This window comes from Periplaneta americana, chromosome 15 (genome assembly GCF_040183065.1).
Source record: "Periplaneta americana isolate PAMFEO1 chromosome 15, P.americana_PAMFEO1_priV1, whole genome shotgun sequence".
Classification (NCBI taxonomy): domain Eukaryota; kingdom Metazoa; phylum Arthropoda; class Insecta; order Blattodea; family Blattidae; genus Periplaneta; species Periplaneta americana.
In genome coordinates this window covers 152638085-152657505 of record NC_091131.1, presented here as the reverse complement: position 1 = coordinate 152657505, position 19421 = coordinate 152638085, and the positions used below count along the sequence as shown (strand labels likewise).

At 35.6% G+C, this 19421-nt stretch overlaps 1 long non-coding RNA gene across 1 annotated transcript in view; it reads right to left on the bottom strand.

The window, feature by feature from the left end:
- Window positions 1-10796: 10796 nt before the first annotated feature.
- LOC138715682 (uncharacterized) overlaps window positions 10797-19421 on the bottom strand; it is a 37647-nt gene continuing 29022 nt past the window's right edge. Inside the window, exon 4 of the long non-coding RNA XR_011336544.1 lies at window positions 10797-12233. This is a non-coding gene — a long non-coding RNA (uncharacterized lncRNA). The remainder of the gene's footprint in view (window positions 12234-19421) is intronic.

Sequence of the window (19421 nt, the reverse complement as noted above, 5' to 3'; positions counted from 1 at the left end):
GGGAAAGGAAATGGATATCCAGAAGGCAGGAGAAAGGTTTGTTCAAAGCTCTGGTTATTCCATGTTCTCAGTAAAGATTTCAAACTGGAACAAAATTGTCCAATAGATATTTATTATATTAAAATGAATTGAAAGTTTAATTTTTTTCTTGCATGTTGACTTCTGATGTTCTTATTTTTGTTTTGATGTCGGAGGGAATATTATTGGGACGAACAGACTCCAAATTTTTACAAATAAACTCCAGTGCATTTTCCCTCCGAACCCTATTTTGATAGTCCTTATTTGTGATGTCGTAAAAGTATGGAAATTCCTCGTAAAGCTTGATTAATTTCATTACTTGGTTTCTGTTCCACTCTGACATGACGCTACAAGGCGCGCGGAAAGAGAGAAACAGCTGATTAAATGTTGTCTGCTACTGCTTTTCCGAACCATGTTCAGGTCCTGTCGCGTCAATTCGGCTGGCCCACCTAGGAAATGTCGCACAGAAATAGAGACAGCTTCTACCCAGCAGATGTCGAAAGGAAAGGAACGAAATCCGTACTGCGCATGCGCCCGCGCTGTAAGTCGAACGACAAATAGCGAGTATAGACTTACTAAATAACCGCTGCCCCCTGTCGGCAAATAAGTGTAATTAAATTCTTGTGGGTATGGAAGTCTCCGCTAGGGGATACCTATGTTCAGACTTCGGAATTATGGGTTAAATTACGATATTACTGGTACAGATAGGGTCGTTTTGGGAGTTCTCGGCATTTTTGTATATCTCGACACTTTTAAGAAAAGCAGCCATTGCGAGCACTGTTTCTAGTGAAAACAGTTCGAACTATATGAGATCTGTGTTGACTGTGTTTATAATCTCTGTGTAAGTAAAACTCGTGGCTCCAACTTATGTTTTACGATCACACAAGGCAATAAACATAATACATATTGTGTAAAGCTTGCTGTCCCCTCCATATTTACAGGAATTATGTAGACCTTATAATGACCTCCCGGGTTATGTCATTAGTAGGATACATTAACATAATGGAACACAGTTCACTATATACATTGAATTTAATACATAAGTAAATAATTAACATTAAGAGAAAAATATCTTAATATATAAAAGTGAATGTGGGTATGTACTGTTCTCCAACCAGGAGATTAACCGTGAAAGGATATGCTTACTATTGCGTCATCTATTAGAGCGAAGTAGATAGATAATGTTACCGTTATAACGTCAGTTTAAAAAACATGGGTTCTCCTGCATATGTTATTTCCTGTATGGAGAGATTAAAAGACCAGAGGTGCTATTCATAGTCATTTCGCAGCACGCGCTACGAGCGTACTAAGCTAGCCCCGGCTATCCACTGGTTACTTGTACAGAATTCAAATCATATCCTATCGCTAACACTGGTTTATGGATACGAAAAACGCTGATCATCCACCGGAAGCCCGCGCTAAACATGTCTATGAATACGGCTCCAGGAGATTAACCTTGATCTAATTTTGTAATTAGGGTAGTATAAATATGTGTGCATCAGTGTTATCGTTTGTGCTTTGATAGTTAGCCAATGGAGATGCGTGTACCCACGTGTGCGACCTTATGACATCAACATTCATTCACAGCATTACCCCGCTGCGTCTCATTCCCCTGAGACTTTCTCCTGGTTGGAGTACAGTATGTATGCCTATGTGTGTATGTTCTCTATACATATCTACACGCTTTGACCGATATGTGCCAAAATTTGCACATTTAACCCGTCACAACCAGGAGAAAAACATAGGCTATATTAAAATTGTTACAATGAACGTTATATTAATTAAAAAAAAATAAAAGATAAAAATAAATACGATCAAACATTCATGTGTAAAACTAAAATGCAATCTTTGTATTATTGTCTGTTGTATTCAACATCGACTTTCACGAGGTCATGGGAATTATAACACGAAATTAAATAACATTGTTGATACATCTTGAAGCCTAAAACTAGAAAATAAAATTCATGCAATAAGTATCTTTATGCTCGACCATGCCGAAATGTAGTAATTATACACCTGGTAGCAATCCTTTAATGCATGTCATTAAAGTACACCTACTCATTAAAGTTCAGATGTTCAGCCAATGACAAGTCAGCTTTGTACCGTTATATCGATTATTCTCGGATATGCAATCGAAAGACAATTAGCGAAAAGTCACGGAGGCTGGAAATCCAATACTGTCGCAGAAGGTTACGTTCTGTTACTATAATAATTAGCGTTAATTGTAAATGATATTCAAATAAATTCAATTTGTCATCTCGTTTTTCAATTCTAAATCAATTTCCAGGTTATATCAGAGTAATCTTCATCTTATTCTCTGCCAAGGTCAATGACATTCGGCCTTGGAAAAATCAATACTTTCGCATCTGCGCACATCTCACAATTCAGGTCAGTTCGCACATAACCATAAGAAAACCTAATTTTAAATAATTTCAAGTTACAAATATGGTCGAGCATAAAAAGTCGTATGAAACTTGCCTATAATGGTAATTAAGACGCTCGTATGAAAATTATGAAACTCGCTTGCGCTCGTTTCATAAACAATCATACTTGCGTCTTAATTACTACCATTATAGGCTCGTTGCATAATGTACTATTACGCAGTTGTAGATAGTGAGCAGACTGTGTTTTATCCAACTGAATTCTTTGAAACCACAAGGATTGCTACTATATAATTTAATAATTATTACTGAATCACCAATAGTACTATTGCGAAATAATGACCCACTAAAATTTTGCAGTGGAACAAGAATTGGTGTGAAAAAGCTCATTCGGAACTTAAGAAGTGACAACATTAACTAGCAAAACGAAAGAAAATGTTTTTATCCCACACATTCCAATGATATCCACTAAAATGCCTTTCCATTTTAAGTAACAGCAATTTCAGTGCTGGCCATATTAAAATTAAGTTCACGGACAGTCGCTCAAAGTTGCAGACATTAACTTAAAAACTCCGTGTTTTTCACATTCTCAACTATATTTCGCGGGTGCTCGTATAAAGGGGGTTAAGTATGATTTCGCTAAACTGGGATAAGTACAGATTTCAACTCTCCACAATTACTTTTTTCTTGTGTTAAATATTTTGTGAAAAAGGGGTTTTGTTCAGTACCAAAGGAGAGAAGTTTACATACCTTACAATTTGCATTCAGCTAATTAAAATAATATACAGTATAACATTTTACACAAACTATCAATTGAACTGCTTCCGCCTGTTGATCTTGTTGTTTATTCAACTGTCCAAAGAGAAGTCTGAACCTCATAAGTGATACCAACAAGGCACCACTTATGAGGCAACTAGGCCAGAATATCATGGGGTAGAGTGGCCAGTTCCTTTTCCCTTCCATTGCATATATTGCCGACTAGCTACATATTACACTAGTCAGACTTCATATGCATACAAACAGTATTGTTCTTCCTCTGACACATACCGTCAAGTGAGATGTAGGCCTACAGCCTGATAACAGATGTACATATCAGCCAGAACCTCAATCAGAGGTAGTATGTTGATGATATTGTTCATTATGTGTTGTGTCTTAGAGAATTTGCAGTCGCCCATTATTCAGGAAGTGTAATTAAGAATACTTTTAGAATTAAATCACATTAAAATACGTAATTTATAGAGACATTATACACACAAATATTACACACGTCACGACATCAAATATAAGTATATCAATGTTTTCGTAATATGACTGTTCATCCTCATTCCATGGTCTGAATTCTGATTTAAATGCCAAACAACCTGATATTTCAGGAATTTTGTAGTTACATTTTTACAGTCCTCTAGCAGTACTGAACTTTCCACTGAGTCTATAAAATAATTAAATACTGGAGATTGCTGGGTTTGCAGTGAAAGACCTGCCCTTGGGCAGAACACCATGAATCAATGAGCCTATTCTTACTAATATTACAACTTTTTATCGGCAGAAAGCCGTATGTAATCTCTATATTACACATGACTGCGAGCCTGTAGTTAATTAGGAATTGAGACACTGCACGGCGCCACCAGTACGATTTTGAGACCCATTCACGGTGCCTATACACAAAGCCCCACATTACTGACACTATTCATGACCTTCAAAAAACCTCAAAAAGCTGTATTAATAACTCAAAATGAAGATAAAGTACATTACGTAAACCACGGCCCTCTGCACAACACTACGAAACGAACTGCAAGATGTCCTACGGTATACGCTTTACTGCGACGATCGTACATATTTTTTTTAATTTAAAGCTTCTTATGAACTTCGCTACAACCCATTTAGATTTTCCCGCAGTATTAATATTATTAACTTTCCATTGAGACATCACACAACCTTGCAGGATGTATAGTTTTCACAAAATTATCTGCCATAGTTCAAATTAAATATATAGATAGATGTTTTGAATTTGTGAACTATAATTTCTCAAGTCACATTAAAAAAAAAAAGGCGTACAGCGGTCAAAGGGTAAAAAATCTTCCAATATAAATTAAATTATATATCTACGTATATATTGATTCTTTGGTACGATCGATAGAGAGATAAATTTTGGCTCTCCATGACACCCCAACGGGTTCAGACTGGGAACAAGTGAATTCCCTGTTTATCGTCAGCTGTCTCTGAAATTCAAGCGAACGCATACACAGACATGAAATTACGTGAATTGCAGAGCTTCAGAATCAATGTACGGATTTTATAATTATTTTATCTCTGCCACTGTGCAACGTCACAGTTGCGGGGGAGGAAAGGAGACGGTAGAAAGGTTGTAATGCTTTTTAATACGTTGATTCCTATGACTAAGATAGCTACTTGAAATCTAACAGTCACTGACCGGCAGAGATAAAATGTAAGACCTGTAGAGCATTGATACAATGCTAAGTGGGCCTATAGGGACCGAGGGGTGTGATTTTGTTTTGCTAAATTTTAAGATAATGCTAATTCATTTAAAGTTTGTGTGACTGTAGCGTATATATAGGCCTATGTTCGTTTGGTTTTACTTTATTTATAGTTTGATTTTTTATTTGTCTTTCTGGTGATGTGGAAGAGAAGGCTTGTTGGCCTTAACTACGCCAGAATAAATAAATAATGCTTTTTAATACGTTGATTCCTATGACTAAGATAGCTACTTGAAATCTAACAGTCACTGACCGGCAGAGATAAAATGTAAGACCTGTAGAGCATTGATACAATGCTAAGTGGGCCTATAGGGACCGAGGGGTGTGATTTTGTTTTGCTAAATTTTAAGATAATGCTAATTCATTTAAAGTTTGTGTGACTGTAGCGTATATATAGGCCTATGTTCGTTTGGTTTTACTTTATTTATAGTTTGATTTTTTATTTGTCTTTCTGGTGATGTGGAAGAGAAGGCTTGTTGGCCTTAACTACGCCAGAATAAATAAATAATGCTTTTTAATACGTTGATTCCTATGACTAAGATAGCTACTTGAAATCTAACAGTCACTGACCGGCAGAGATAAAATGTAAGACCTGTAGAGCATTGATACAATGCTAAGTGGGCCTATAGGGACCGAGGGGTGTGATTTTGTTTTGCTAAATTTTAAGATAATGCTAATTCATTTAAAGTTTGTGTGACTGTAGCGTATATATAGGCCTATGTTCGTTTGGTTTTACTTTATTTATAGTTTGATTTTTTATTTGTCTTTCTGGTGATGTGGAAGAGAAGGCTTGTTGGCCTTAACTACGCCAGAATAAATAAATAAACACACACAGTTACATACATACATACATACATACATAGATACATACATACATTCATACATACAAGTTAAAACACATTTGAAACAGTAGCTGCTCGTGCCTGAAAAAGTAGGTGAAGCATAAAATTGTTGCAAGGTTTTCAAAGCCCATGTAGGCTAGTTACATTGATAATCGGACCTCTATGTAACTAAAGTAATTCCCTCCCATAAATTCTCATGATATTCAATCGTGAAAGTGATTTCAATGTATTTATTTCTGCCAGCTATCAGTGCACTTAACGGTACATGTAAATTAAGATATGCTTATCGCTTACCTATCTTTTGTACGTACAGTAAGCTGATCCTTCGTTCCTTCAGGGCTGCGAACCTGCCTACTGTATAACGTTCTCATGGAAGGGCCGTGATTCCATCATCTTGTCCAACATATCTGTTTGGAGCGAAATATTCCCTAAAGCTGACAGTCTCTTCTGTGACATTGAGTTTCTCTGTTTTGTTTGTATTCGTTTCAAACACGAGAAGCTCCTCTCGACCGATACGCTAGTAGACGGTAGTATTAAAATGAGGGAATATAACTTACACACTTCTCCAAATACATCTTTGTGTCACGAAGTCTAGCACTTTCTTAACTGGTATATTTCTATATTCATTGTTCTGGAACAAAAGCATAAGTTCAGTTTTTAGAATCTGCGTCTTTTTTTAATATGCTAAAATAGCTAGCTTACAGTGAAAAAAAAAAGCGGATCATGTGGGAAGTTTCTACTATAAGTGTCAAATTTGGAAGTATCAGCAAGGCTGACGAAACGAAGTTCTTCTAAATCCCCAAATCTTTTATCGATCTGGATGATAATGTTGTCAATGATCTCAAAGAACAATATCTTGTAATTAAGATCATGTTCTACATCACTTTTTCCATTGTAGTAGCAGTCTGCAGGACCGCCGAGAAGGGGGGGGGCAAAGGGGGCAAGTGTATATGGGCCCGTGAGCAGTAAGTGCCCTCAGATCAAGTGAGTCTGATTACTTTTTATTATCACAAATAATTATTCACAGATAGGCCTATATACTGGTACTATAAAATTTTGTAAGAACATTTGTTACATGAATCTGACATATTAACCAACAATAGTAGAATTAATACAAATTACTACTTCATTATGTAAATGTTTAACTTTCATATAATAGAATATCAGTTTCCCACGTTAACAATTATCAACACGACACTTAAGGCCTCCGGGATTTGCATGAAATATAATTCCGTCGCTTGTACCGAACACGTTCAATTGGCTTGTCCTCTTAATTATCAACCCCTGCCGGCCCACCGCAATATGCTAGTGGACTCTCCCAAATCCAAGCCGCAGGATCACGATTCCTTTTCAGTAGGGCCTACATAGTATGTTTCGTGACGAAACTTTCGTCTTTTCGTTGTCGTTTTTCTAGTAAATTCTGTTCATTAGTGTTACCGGTGGACAATGGAAAAGTAGACGCATAAGTCGGGAGCTGAGAAGTGCAAGGAGAGACAGAAAAATTGGTGTAAAATTGAGCGACCTTGGAAAACTAAAAAGTAGCAGACAAATTGTGTTATTGAATGTGTTGTTCGAAAACAAGAGCCTTTCCAAAAGCAGTATTACAGTATTTTCAAAACTCAAGAATGGAGAATGTGTTTCCAGAGACTGGCTAGTGTGGAGTGAAACAAATCAGGGAAAATAGTACAGTGACAGATTTGTTTCACTCCACACTAGCCAGTCTCTGGGAACACATTCTCCATTCTTGAGTTTTGAAAATAATTCTGTAAAGGCTCTTGTTCCGTCACTTAGAAGGTTATTAGGCAGGTTGGGAGTAGTTTTTCGAACAACATATTCAGTGACATTTACAATTTATCTGCCACTTTTTACCTTTCCAAGATCGCATGTTACTTGCCATGACTCAGAGTTAGGAACTGGTGTATGTAAATTTGTTTCACTTGCACATATTAACACATAATTTTTACTATTGTTTGCTTGTTCTCATTCAGTACTATTGTTATCAGATTTTTTTTCTAAACAGCCACAACCATCAGTATTCACTTCTAAGCATGAACTGTCTTCATTTTTGACAACCTGAACAGACGGGCTTGAGATTGGTTTATTTTCTGCACCTTCACTAGCAACGCTCAATTTCACACCAAATTCAAACAAAATGAAGCAAATCAAAATGTATTCAAAGTAACAATGTGTCAAGAGAGACTGAGTAACTAAGCCTCCTTAGTCTGGAGAGCGATCTTGCTATGTCTTTCAATTTTGACGATACAATTGATGATTTTGCATTAATGAAGTCAAGGAGAGTTGTTTGTTGATGTTGGCCTGCAAGTCAGAAATTACAGCTGTTTAAGAATAATGTTTTATGAAAACGAAACGAAACAAACGACAACGAAAAGACGAAAGTTTCGTCACGAAACGTACTATGTAGGCCCTACTGAAAAAGAAGCATGATGAATACAATACATTGTGCTAATGCGAAGTTTTGCTAAAAGTTTTCAATGTAACAAAAGTGTATATTTTTAGATTCGTATCTGTGTATGAAGTTATCTTTTATTTATTTTGCAAATACTTATTATGGTCAGAATAATTGGTAACTTGGCATTTCTTTTTCAACAGGGCCCGAGCACAATATTGCACAGGGGCCCATAAATCCTGTCGGCGACCCTGACAGTCTGTACTTTCTCCCTGAGAATTCACTTCTACTTTTTGTTACGTTTAAAATCCTAGCATAGTGCAGTATCTGAAATTTCCACAGTAAGCGAAGAAGTGCTTTCGTCATGGCCCCGAACTAATTGCTGCTTGCTTAAATACAAAGCGGCGTCGATGACTGACCGCATAACATGTCTGTTTAAACGAACATTTTCAATATATTGCACTAACAACAGCCTAGCATTTTCTTTCAGAATATTCCCAATAGTGTTCATATTCTTCTGTAAATGTTTGAACTGCACTTTAAATGTTCCGCCGAATTTTCATGTTTTTGTAGAGCACGACTAACATTATTTTAGAAAAACACTGAATCCAGTTTCATTCCACACATGTTTTTTAACTCCAGTAGTAGGCATGACTAACAAAATAGTATTTCAATGTAGTGGCTCCCACACAACCACTCAGTGATGCTTGCAGTACCATGAAGTTTTAAAATTAAGTTCGTATGATTTACCAGCTTGTGAGCTTAACTTTTTACAGTTTATGTCTAAAATTGGTTGAGTTCTGTCTAGAAACAATAGATATCTCTTATACTGCTCACACCAGCGATTAAACGAGGTTTGAATTAATGTACACACTGTGTCATTGAACGGATTCATTTTCACATTGCAACATAACAATACAAAAACTTATATAGTACAGGTAGGTTCTAACACAGTTTGTATTGTATTGTATTTATTTATTCCCTGTACAATCATTACAGATTATAGGTTCGTTATTAGAAATTCATTAAAAACTGAAACACACTTAATGTATTCACTTAATAAAGTAATAAGTAAAATAAATTATATTTTAAAAATTAGGCCTATCACAACTGAATAGCCCGACATAGGCCTACCGACACAAAACACGACGAAAAACAGAGTGAGACACTGAGGAAAGGCAAAAATTCATTCACAACTTCCATAAACAAGGCTGTGTTCAGAAAATCAAACTTTCTTTCCATTGCTTTCATAGTATACATTTTTAATGGAATTTTCCTATGAGGGTCAGTAAAATTGTGGCCAGAAGAATGAAAAATGAAAGGAATGAAGATATCAGCATAAAAATTAAAATCATAAAACATGAGAGGACCTATATAGGAAGAAGAGTTGACAAAGCAGAATTTTTAGGAAAGAATTTTCTTTAGGACGGGCCATGTTGCTGGACAGACAAGTACTGTCTTCCTCCGACGAGTTTAGTGCTGGGACCTGAGGTATTCTTGCCTCGGTGCGGGGAGGATTGCAGGCAGATTCTTTTGTTGCTACAGCCAAGCCGAGCCGAGCGGAGTGGGAAGTATTAATCGTCCAAAAACATGCAGTCTTCAGTTTGTAGTAGTGTGTGAATATTTCATATACATATTGTTTATCTAGGCCTATATGGTTTTGTTATTAATATATTAGAGCAGCGTTGTCAGACACAGCCTAAACAGAGCGGAGCGCTCCACTATAACTCGTTGCGTGCTCCGGTGCTTCCACAGACATAAGCAAGTTCACGCTCCGACTGGACGTCTCTAGCTCCACAACCGACTTCGGAGCTTACAACTCTGACACTAATGTATTAGAGAGAAAGACATTCTGTCAGCTTTCCCAATAACGGGACTGCCTCATTGGACAAAGCATTACAAACACACAGAGTGAAAACAAAAACAAATCACAAAAGAGAAATGTGGAGAACGAACAAAAAAGGGAAATTAAGTACAGATAATAGCATACACATAACAGGCCTAAACATAGTTGTAATTTTTGCTCAAACATCTCCCTGATGTTAGCTATGTTAATATTATATGAATTACTCATTAAATATTTCACCGTTACAAGTCATTTTTAAGGAAACATGCTGTAGAAAAGTTTTTGGTTTTATTCTATTGGAATTTTAGAATATGTGTGATTGGTATCGTGAAAAACAGATTCCTATAGCCTAATGTCATGCGAAAATCATTTGTTGGTGATATCTTAAAATACAAATCAAGTAGTTCTACTTCTCAAGTGAGTTCAGCAGTACAGTAGGCCTATATTTAAAATGATTACTTTACAAATTTAATTCAATTCTACTAATCACTAAATTGTATAGTATACTTCTTCTTTTCATTTATATTATTGTAATCGTATTAAGATTTCCTTTTTATTTATTTTATTGTGTTTGTATTTCTGGTGGTGTGATAGCCTTAACTTCACCTGAATAAATAAATAAATAAATAAATAAATAAATAAATAAATAAATAAATAAATAAATAAATAAATAAATAAATAAATATATGAATATATGAATAATCTAAAGTTATCTGCACCTAAGTTGGCTTTGGAGACTGAAAAGTGTTTAGGGAAGAAATGTAACCCTGAAACAATTAGAAATGTATTGAGAAAACACAACCAGAAGCGAGGAAGAAACCGTTCGTTAGTGAGGTCAACAGGAGAAGAAGAGTACAGTTTGCTAAGGAGTACATAAATAAGGATTCTAAATTTTGGAAAAGGTTCTATTTACTGATGAGAATATGACATATCTCTTTGGTTCAGATGGGAGGGTTTATGTGTGGCGTAAGCCGAATACGGAACCCAAGAAAAAAATCTAAGCCCTCTATGAAACACGGTGGAGGATCAGTTATGATATGGGGTTGTATGGCTGCTAGTGGGGCCGGTAATTTGGAGTTCATTGAAGAGACCATGGACCAGAATGTATATTTAGACATTTTAAAAAAGAATGTGAAGCTCAAGTACACAGAAACTAGGGATAAATAACACATTAAAATGTTATCAGGATAATGATCCGAAACATAAGGCTCTGAAAGTACGCACTTGGCTTCCTTAAAACTGCCCCAAAGTGTTAGAAACTCCACCCCTGTCACCAGACATTAATGTAATAGAGCATTTAAGGTCTGAATTACAAGTTAAAATACAGCAGCACTCCATAAAAAATAAACAAGAGTTGAAGAAAGCTATATTAGAAGAATGGTCGAAGATTCCTGTATCTTACTGTGAAAATTTGGTAAACTCTATTCCAAAAAGATTGCAAGATGTTATCAATAAATAATAAAGGACTTCCAAGAAAATATTCATAAACCAAAGTTGTAGCATATTTTCACTTTTTACTGTGGTAAAAGATTATGTTATTTTGTTATAGTCAGAGTGTGTACGAGGTTTATTTTTAGACAGAAAATGTTCAATTTGCGTCCAAATATTTATTTTTTCCAGTATTACTGCAAGTTGTAAATCTTAAATATGTATTGTATTATTGTCATATTTAGTAGTATTATAAACTGTAAGTTTTGTTTAGTACTTATTTATTATATTGTACATCGTTTGGTACTTCATTGTACGAGTTTCACTTCGAGCCACTGTACCATCTTGGAATGATACTCAGCATTGTCCGGTCCGACTAACGGAGAAAATGGCAGGAAAACCCAAAAATATGCACTCTGTCTCTGATAACGTGCTCACAAACCCGGTTGGTACCACACAGCACCACGACCAGTAGAAAATACATCAAGCTTTGTTCTCATCTCCAGTCCTATAATTTCCATACAGTACCGTCCACGACGATCACTGAGTTGCGGACGTAATACGTCTATCCTGGAGCGCTGACAGTCCTCGTCCCGCAGCAAGCGTAACATCGATGAACGCCGTTAACTAGTCCATAATCCACTCTGCTCGATGCGTATTTGTCGGAGGCGGGCGGGTCACTCTAACCCCGCTTCCTCGTAATTCACTGGACTTCATCTGTAATTCTCGGATGTCGGGCACATTCTCTCTAACTCCGCTTCTACATAAGCCACTGGAGTCGATGTGTGCTTCCTGGTGGTCGACCACTCACTAAGTCTGTTCAGAAATACCATGAGAAAAACCGTTACATATAAGACAATTGGCATACCTGGCCTGAAAACCAATAACAGAACATCGTTAATCTCGATACCTGTAGATATACATGAAATAACGAGTTCTCCGTGTTGTTTATCTAGCCTTGTTTCAATCAGTCATTCAATACGGAATAATAGGATGGGGTGGAATGACAAAGACTATCTTAACTCCATTAATATTATTACAAAAACGTATCATCAAAATTTGTTTGCATAAACCACTTGATTATCCGACACAATTTATTTATTCTGAATTCCAAGTACTAAAAATTGAGCAAATATATAAACATTCATTACTAACTAATTTCACAAAAATCGAATGAATTTTATAACTGAAAAACATATACACAACACCAGAAGAAATGTCCCAACTCTTTTGGCAGAACCTAAATGCCATACTACAGCTGGATTAAGACACAGTAGGAATTATGGACCAAGACTATACAATTCAGTATTGAAAAATAATCCAGACCTAAGCAATTTACACATTCTTAAGTTTAAAAATAAAGTGAAAATGTTTGTATGATATTTGATAATTTTTATTATAATTTTTTTTAAGTGTTACTAGCATTATATGGTACTAATTTTTATTGTATTTATCTGATGCATGTAACCTGTAAGATAAAACATTGTAATAAATATAAATAGATCATTTTCTTAATTAATAACAGTGTATATCTCCAATAAATGATTCCTTAGCATAGCCACAGATACACTTGATTGTACTTGTCACTAGAAAGTTATTGAAATTTATATTTTCCCCGCCATTCATAAAATATTTTGATATGATACCTCTTGCACAAAAGGAGAGATCTATAACTGAAACTCGATTAATATATTTCAGTATTATTTGTATTTATCCTGGTAATAATGAACAGTTTGACTCGTAGACATTTTGTTTTTACAGCATTAACTTCCCATGATTGTACGAGAAGATTCGAAGAGAACGGCAGTAACGTAGACTTTCAGCTCCCCCCTACTACCAATAATGCACAACACAATGTCAATACGGCGGTTGCTGTCGTCTGCGATACAACGAACTTTTCTGTTGATTTTCGAGTTTGGCATTTTTTCCGGTTATTATATGCTTATTTAAGTTGTGTTAACTCTCGCTAGTGGTTTTATATTTTATTTTATCCGTCTTAGTATTTATTTTATTATTGTAAATATTTTTGTTTTATCACTATTATTATTATCATTATTATTATTATTATTATTATTATTATTATTATTATTATTATTATTATTATTATTAATGAATTATTTTGTATTACGATCTTTGTATAATTTCTGTCACGATTATTCTATTATTATTATTATTATTATTATTATTATTATTATTATTATTATTATTATTATTATTATTATTATTGTTACTATTATTTTATATCATCAGCATTATTATTTGAACCCTGTAAAATTTATGTAGACTACTGGACTGTACCCGAGCACGAGCATATGCTCATTTCTGGTATCTATCCAAATGTAAATTCAAATGTAAATTGTAAATAAATTGTAAATTGTAAAATTGTAAATAGAAAATCTCTTCTAACTCGTTGTGAAATAAGGACACGCTTCCTAGCGGAATTTTAAGGAAACACTAGAAATATCCGGAACTCTAACGTAACACTAACTACATAGAACATCCTAGAACAAAGTAATAAAAAAAAAAGATAGACATGAATAAAGAAAACCAAAACAGAAATAAAGGAATAAGGAAAATAGGAAAAGGCATGGTGTTGGGAACCTACGCCACAAATGTGGATTCCACTTTTCTTTTCTATCATGAAATGTAATATACAGTAAAACCTTGCTAAAAGGTATCATCTATAAAAAGGAAACCTGCACAAACGAAAAATAAATTCGGGAACGGAATGATTTCCTATGTAAAATAATACTTTAAAACGGAAAACTGCCTAACGCGAAAACGGAATCATTTTTGGGTACCATTTAGGTAAAAGAAAATCTGACTAAAACGAATAATTTTAAGCGTAACTGTTGCTAAATTCTTTCAAATCATTTTTAATTTTGTGTTAATACTGTACATAATATTTTTGTGTGACTCTACATGCAATGATCGTGAAGACTTTCGCTATTCTTTGTTAGGCGTTGGGGGTGAAGCTTCTCTAACCATGTCGTTATTCTGAGCTTATTGTCAAGGACCCGGGAAGGTTACTGACCTCCTGTACCGTTACTTCTTCCAACCCTCTTGCATTTTCTTTAATTTATTCTCAGTTTTTTGCTAACAATCCAATACAGTGATAAAGAACAGTGCGAGTAGAATAAAACTGCGAATAATTGTAGTGTAGTGTCAATTTAGCTTCACATTTACGTTTATTTATTCTGAGTTTTGTGTTAATATGCCAGTACAGTGTTAAATAACAGTGCGAATAAAGTAAAACAATAATAAATAGTAAAAAAACCTACGTGAACAGTTCTATCATGGAAGAGTGGCTTCATAATTTTAATGGAGCAATGAAACGTCAAGGTCGTAAGGTCATACTGTTTTTAGACAATGCTACCTGCCATCCAAGGATTGATTTGTCTAACGTGAAGTTAATCCATTTTCCAGTCAAACACAACTTCAGTTACACAACCGATGGATCAGGGCGGAGTTTACACTCTGAATTGATAGATCTCTCCTTTTGTGCAAGAGGTATCATATCAAAATATTTTATGAATGGCGGGGAAAATATAAATTTCAATAACTTTCTAGTGACAAGTACAATCAAGTGTATCTGTGGCTATGCTAAGGAATCATTTATTGGAGATATACAGGACGCAAAGGAAATCCTACAACATTCCCTTAAAAAAAAAAGTCGCGGCAATGCACTTTAAAAGAAATGTGGGGGCCAAGAAACTAGGACGCGAGAGAGAGAGAGAGAGAGAGAGAGAGAGAGAGAGAGAGAGAGAGAGAGAGAGAGAGAGAGAGAGAGAGGCGGGCTGCAATTACGTAAGTTAATAATTATGAAAATAAAATTCACTTTGCATGTACTGTAGTAACTTTTATTCCAAATTATTTCTTCATTGTGTTCTTCCTAAAGTGAGCATATCGTAGTAGTCTATTCTTAGTTTTGCCAAAACTCAACCCTTTGTAAAACGAAAACCTGCGAAAATAGGAAAAACATTTCTGGAACGATCGCGTTTCGTTTTAGGGAGGTTTTACTCAGGCGCGGCTCGCAAGGTGAAGTGGCTGAAGTGGCTGTTCACCTACATTTTAAAATTATAATCACAATACTTATGCATTTTCATCTTATCATAGTTATAACCTGCTCACAAATCTTCTATCGCTATCTGAAAGACGAAAGCCTTGTGAAGTGTCTGGGTGTATCGCTGCACACTTTCCCTTTCGTGTCGCTTGCTGACACTCACCCCCTATATAATGTAAGAGTAGCTACTGGTTTTCAAGAAGAAACGCTTCTTTTCCCACATTTCTAGTACACAAGCCTGTTGTAGGTTGCCATGGTAACGAGCATTGACCTTGCAAGGATAGAAGAGCCGTTCCTTTGCCTATTCAAGGAATAAAGAAACAGGTTTCTAAACACCCCTCGCTTGTCCAACCCGCCGAACCCCGACAAGGCGACAAGTGCAAACCCATTGTCAGTTTTATCCATTTCTTGGTGAGAGAGACAAGTTAATTTTGTTATTTGTGTATTATTTAGTGATGTTCATAAGTGATTTTGCGAATGAATCCAGAAAACGATGTAGTGTGTAATTTATTAGACTCACCGTTTTCTCGTTGGCGCGAGGAAGATAAGAGAGACTTATTAGTGTTTAATCGCCCAACTCCGCATTTATCAGTGTCTGTTAGAAAACAAAAAAAGTCCGGAAATTCTTATCAATTGCATTTTAAAAATACCTGGTATGGGGAGTATACCTGGCAGTGGTTTTCTGCAAAAACTTTTCTGCTGGGCTTGCCTTTTATAAGGAGTGAAAAAGAACGTTTGGAATAACGCGGGGTTTGGCGATTTTGCGAACTCAACTCGTGCATTTCACAAACATGGGGTTTCGAGTGAGCATTTGAAGTGCGTATTGCAATTAAACAAGTCGAAAGAAATTTGAACTCAATTCGCGATGCGTTACAGGAGTCGTCCTTATTGTCTAGCTATTAAAATATTTAATGAGAATGTTCGGTTAAACAGGAACTTTATGAAAGTTGTGGTTCAAGCCGTTGTTATATATTTAGCGAAACAAGAGTTGCCATTTCGAGGACATGATGAACAGGTTTCGTCACATAACCGCGGTAATTTCAAAGAACTGCTCCTAACTTTGCTCTCCGTAAGTTCCGGCGAAGTTAGAAATCAATACAATAAAATTAAATGTGTATTCAGCGGCGAGTCTAAGACAATACAGAACGAACTAATTGAATGTATTTCAGACTACGTATGTAACCAAATCAAGAAAGAAGTAAATGAAACTGATTTACTATAATAGTAAGGTTCGTGACTTCGAATGGTAAACTGGTGGAGCGTTTTTTAGGTTTTTATGACGTAAATTCTGATCGGATTGCATAAGCCCTGTTTGAACTAATAGACAGCATCTTAGGGCCTTCCAATTATCGTAATAAATTGATAGGACAGTGTTATGATGGCGCTAGTGTAATGTCAGGCCACATAAATGGCCTACAGAAAAAAGTCAAAGATGAAGTTCCTTAAGCTATTTTTCATTCATTGTCTAGCGCATCGTTTGAATTTAGTTCTGCAACAGAGTTGCAAAAGTATTTCAAGTTGCCGAATTTTCTTTGCAAACCTAAGCGGAATTCCCACTTTCTTTCATCATTCAGGTAAACGTAACCACATTCTAGATTCGATAGTTGGAAGGTGAATTCCAACAGCTGTGGAAACGAGGTGGACATCGAACTCCAAAATACTCAAAACAGTAGCAGAGAATTGGGACGGTTTAAAAGAGGTTTTTGAAGAAATAAAAATAAATCCTGGAACTGATAGTAAGTACTCTATCCGTCAATGCGGAGGGTTCTTGAATGACATGAATGACTTTGAATTCAGTTTTTTGGCTCTGGTTTTTTATGACATATTCAGTCTAACTGATGTTTTGTATGATGTTCTGCAAAAGAAATGTTTAGATATAAGTTACTATGCAGCTAAAATTCGAGGTACTTACGATTTGATTAATAGTAAAAGGAATGAAGAATACTGCAACAAAATATTTCGTAATGCAAAAGTGAGAAGTAACTGCAACCATAAAAGACAGCATGCCCAATTATCCGATGAAGACATTTTCTTCAAGTACAAGTCATTGTTTTACGAGATAGTAGACAATATTCTGTCACAAATTAATACTAGGTTTCATAACTTGAACAAAGTATCATTTCTAAGTTTGGTAGATACAACAAAATTTAAAGACTATTCTAAAGAATTTCCATCAGGTGCTTTGCAGAACTTGATTGAGTGCTACCTATCCATATTTAAAACAAAATCAACGTTTACGAAATGAACTTGAACTTCTTTATGGTGATAGCAATTACAGCGGCGTTAACGCTTTGGAGATGTTATGTCAGAGTGATGTTCATCAAGATGTATTCCAGGAAGTGTATAAGTTGTTTTCACTTGTAGTGTCTTTGCCATCCACCAGTGTATCCGTAGAAATAAGTTTTTCGTGTCTAAAGAGAATAAAAACTTATTTGCGGAATACAGTTTCCCAGCAGCGTTTGTCTTCCTTGGCCAACATTTCTATTCATAGAGAACTTCTTTCGGAACTTGAAGGACAGCCCAGCTTTTTAGATGACATCATTAACAAATTCGCGGCCCTGAAGAACAGGAGAATAGACCTACTCTACAAGATATAAGGTAAGATAGAAAAAATATTGTTCCTTGTCACATACAGTTGTCAGCACTTCACTTATCTTCTGAATCAGGGGCCGCCCCTGGTTTTTCTGTACTATAGTCCGGGTCAGCTTACTTCATACCCTAAGGGTGAAACCTAACCATTTCCCCTCCATTACTACATATGCTAGTGGATTGTGTTGATTTTCTAGTTTGCAGGTTGAATTTTCTTTTGCCAAATTCGTTTCGAATTTCGATGCTTACAAATACTACAAATAGTAGTAATTTTGTAACTGGTATGTTGGCAGCTGAGACAAATATCGACAATATTTGTCAGTACTGGAGTTATATGAAATTAAAATTGTACTAGATTTCTGAGCCGGATACTGGAAGCTAGAGAAGTTTGAACATACTCATAATTAAGATCAGTATTAATATTAATACATAATAGTTATTTCATGTGTTGCGTTGTGGTTATAATTCAAGACTGCAGTCAGGTAGTACTAATAATTTCATGTGGTCAAACAAAATAGATTTTTAGGTTAGGTCTCATGAGTCAATTGTTCAGTCAAACCAATGCATTTCGTATTGCTAGACAAAATACTTGACATGTTGATCCCTTTCTCGTATAATTTGCCTACGAAAATATGTTACAAATTATTGAGTTATTTAGAATAACCTTCCAACATAAAGTACGGTAAGTAAATAAGTCATTTAATACGTAGGATCATGTGATATCTGGTAACAGTTGGCAACACTGACTAGTCGGCGATATTTGGTGTTTAGGAACTGTTCTTATGTGACCCTCACTATAACTTTAGTTTATTGTAGCCTACTTTGACTGGATGTACGTGATATTAGTAAATGCACAAATTTTTGTATAGGCCTATACATTTTACAGGTTAGTAAAGGTGCCAAGTGATTATCCTCAAACAGTTATCGACAAGTGTCGAGTTGTCCCTGATTTCGCATGTGGTCCTCCTTAGATGACCCGAGTGAGTGTCTCTATCAAATGTTTTGTGTGTCTGGCCTTAGGAGAGTTCGCAATCCTTCATACAGCTTCTTAGTGCCACTTTGTTCGTCTATCTGTGTCTGCCTGCATGTATGAAACTAGTCATCTTCCATTGAACTAATCTTAATTAAACTGCATATTTTAATTCTCATATCGGACAAATAGGAAAAAGCTCAACTCTCGTTATCAAATATGGAAGATCAATTAGGCATATCCTTCGCCTTGATTCTAAGGGCTATATGGATTAACAATTAATGACGGGAGAGAATTGACATTTGACGAACTGCAGGATAACATGTTTGAGAAGATCTGGATCTAGCCGAAAATTTATACGAAATTCTCGTTGAGGAAAATG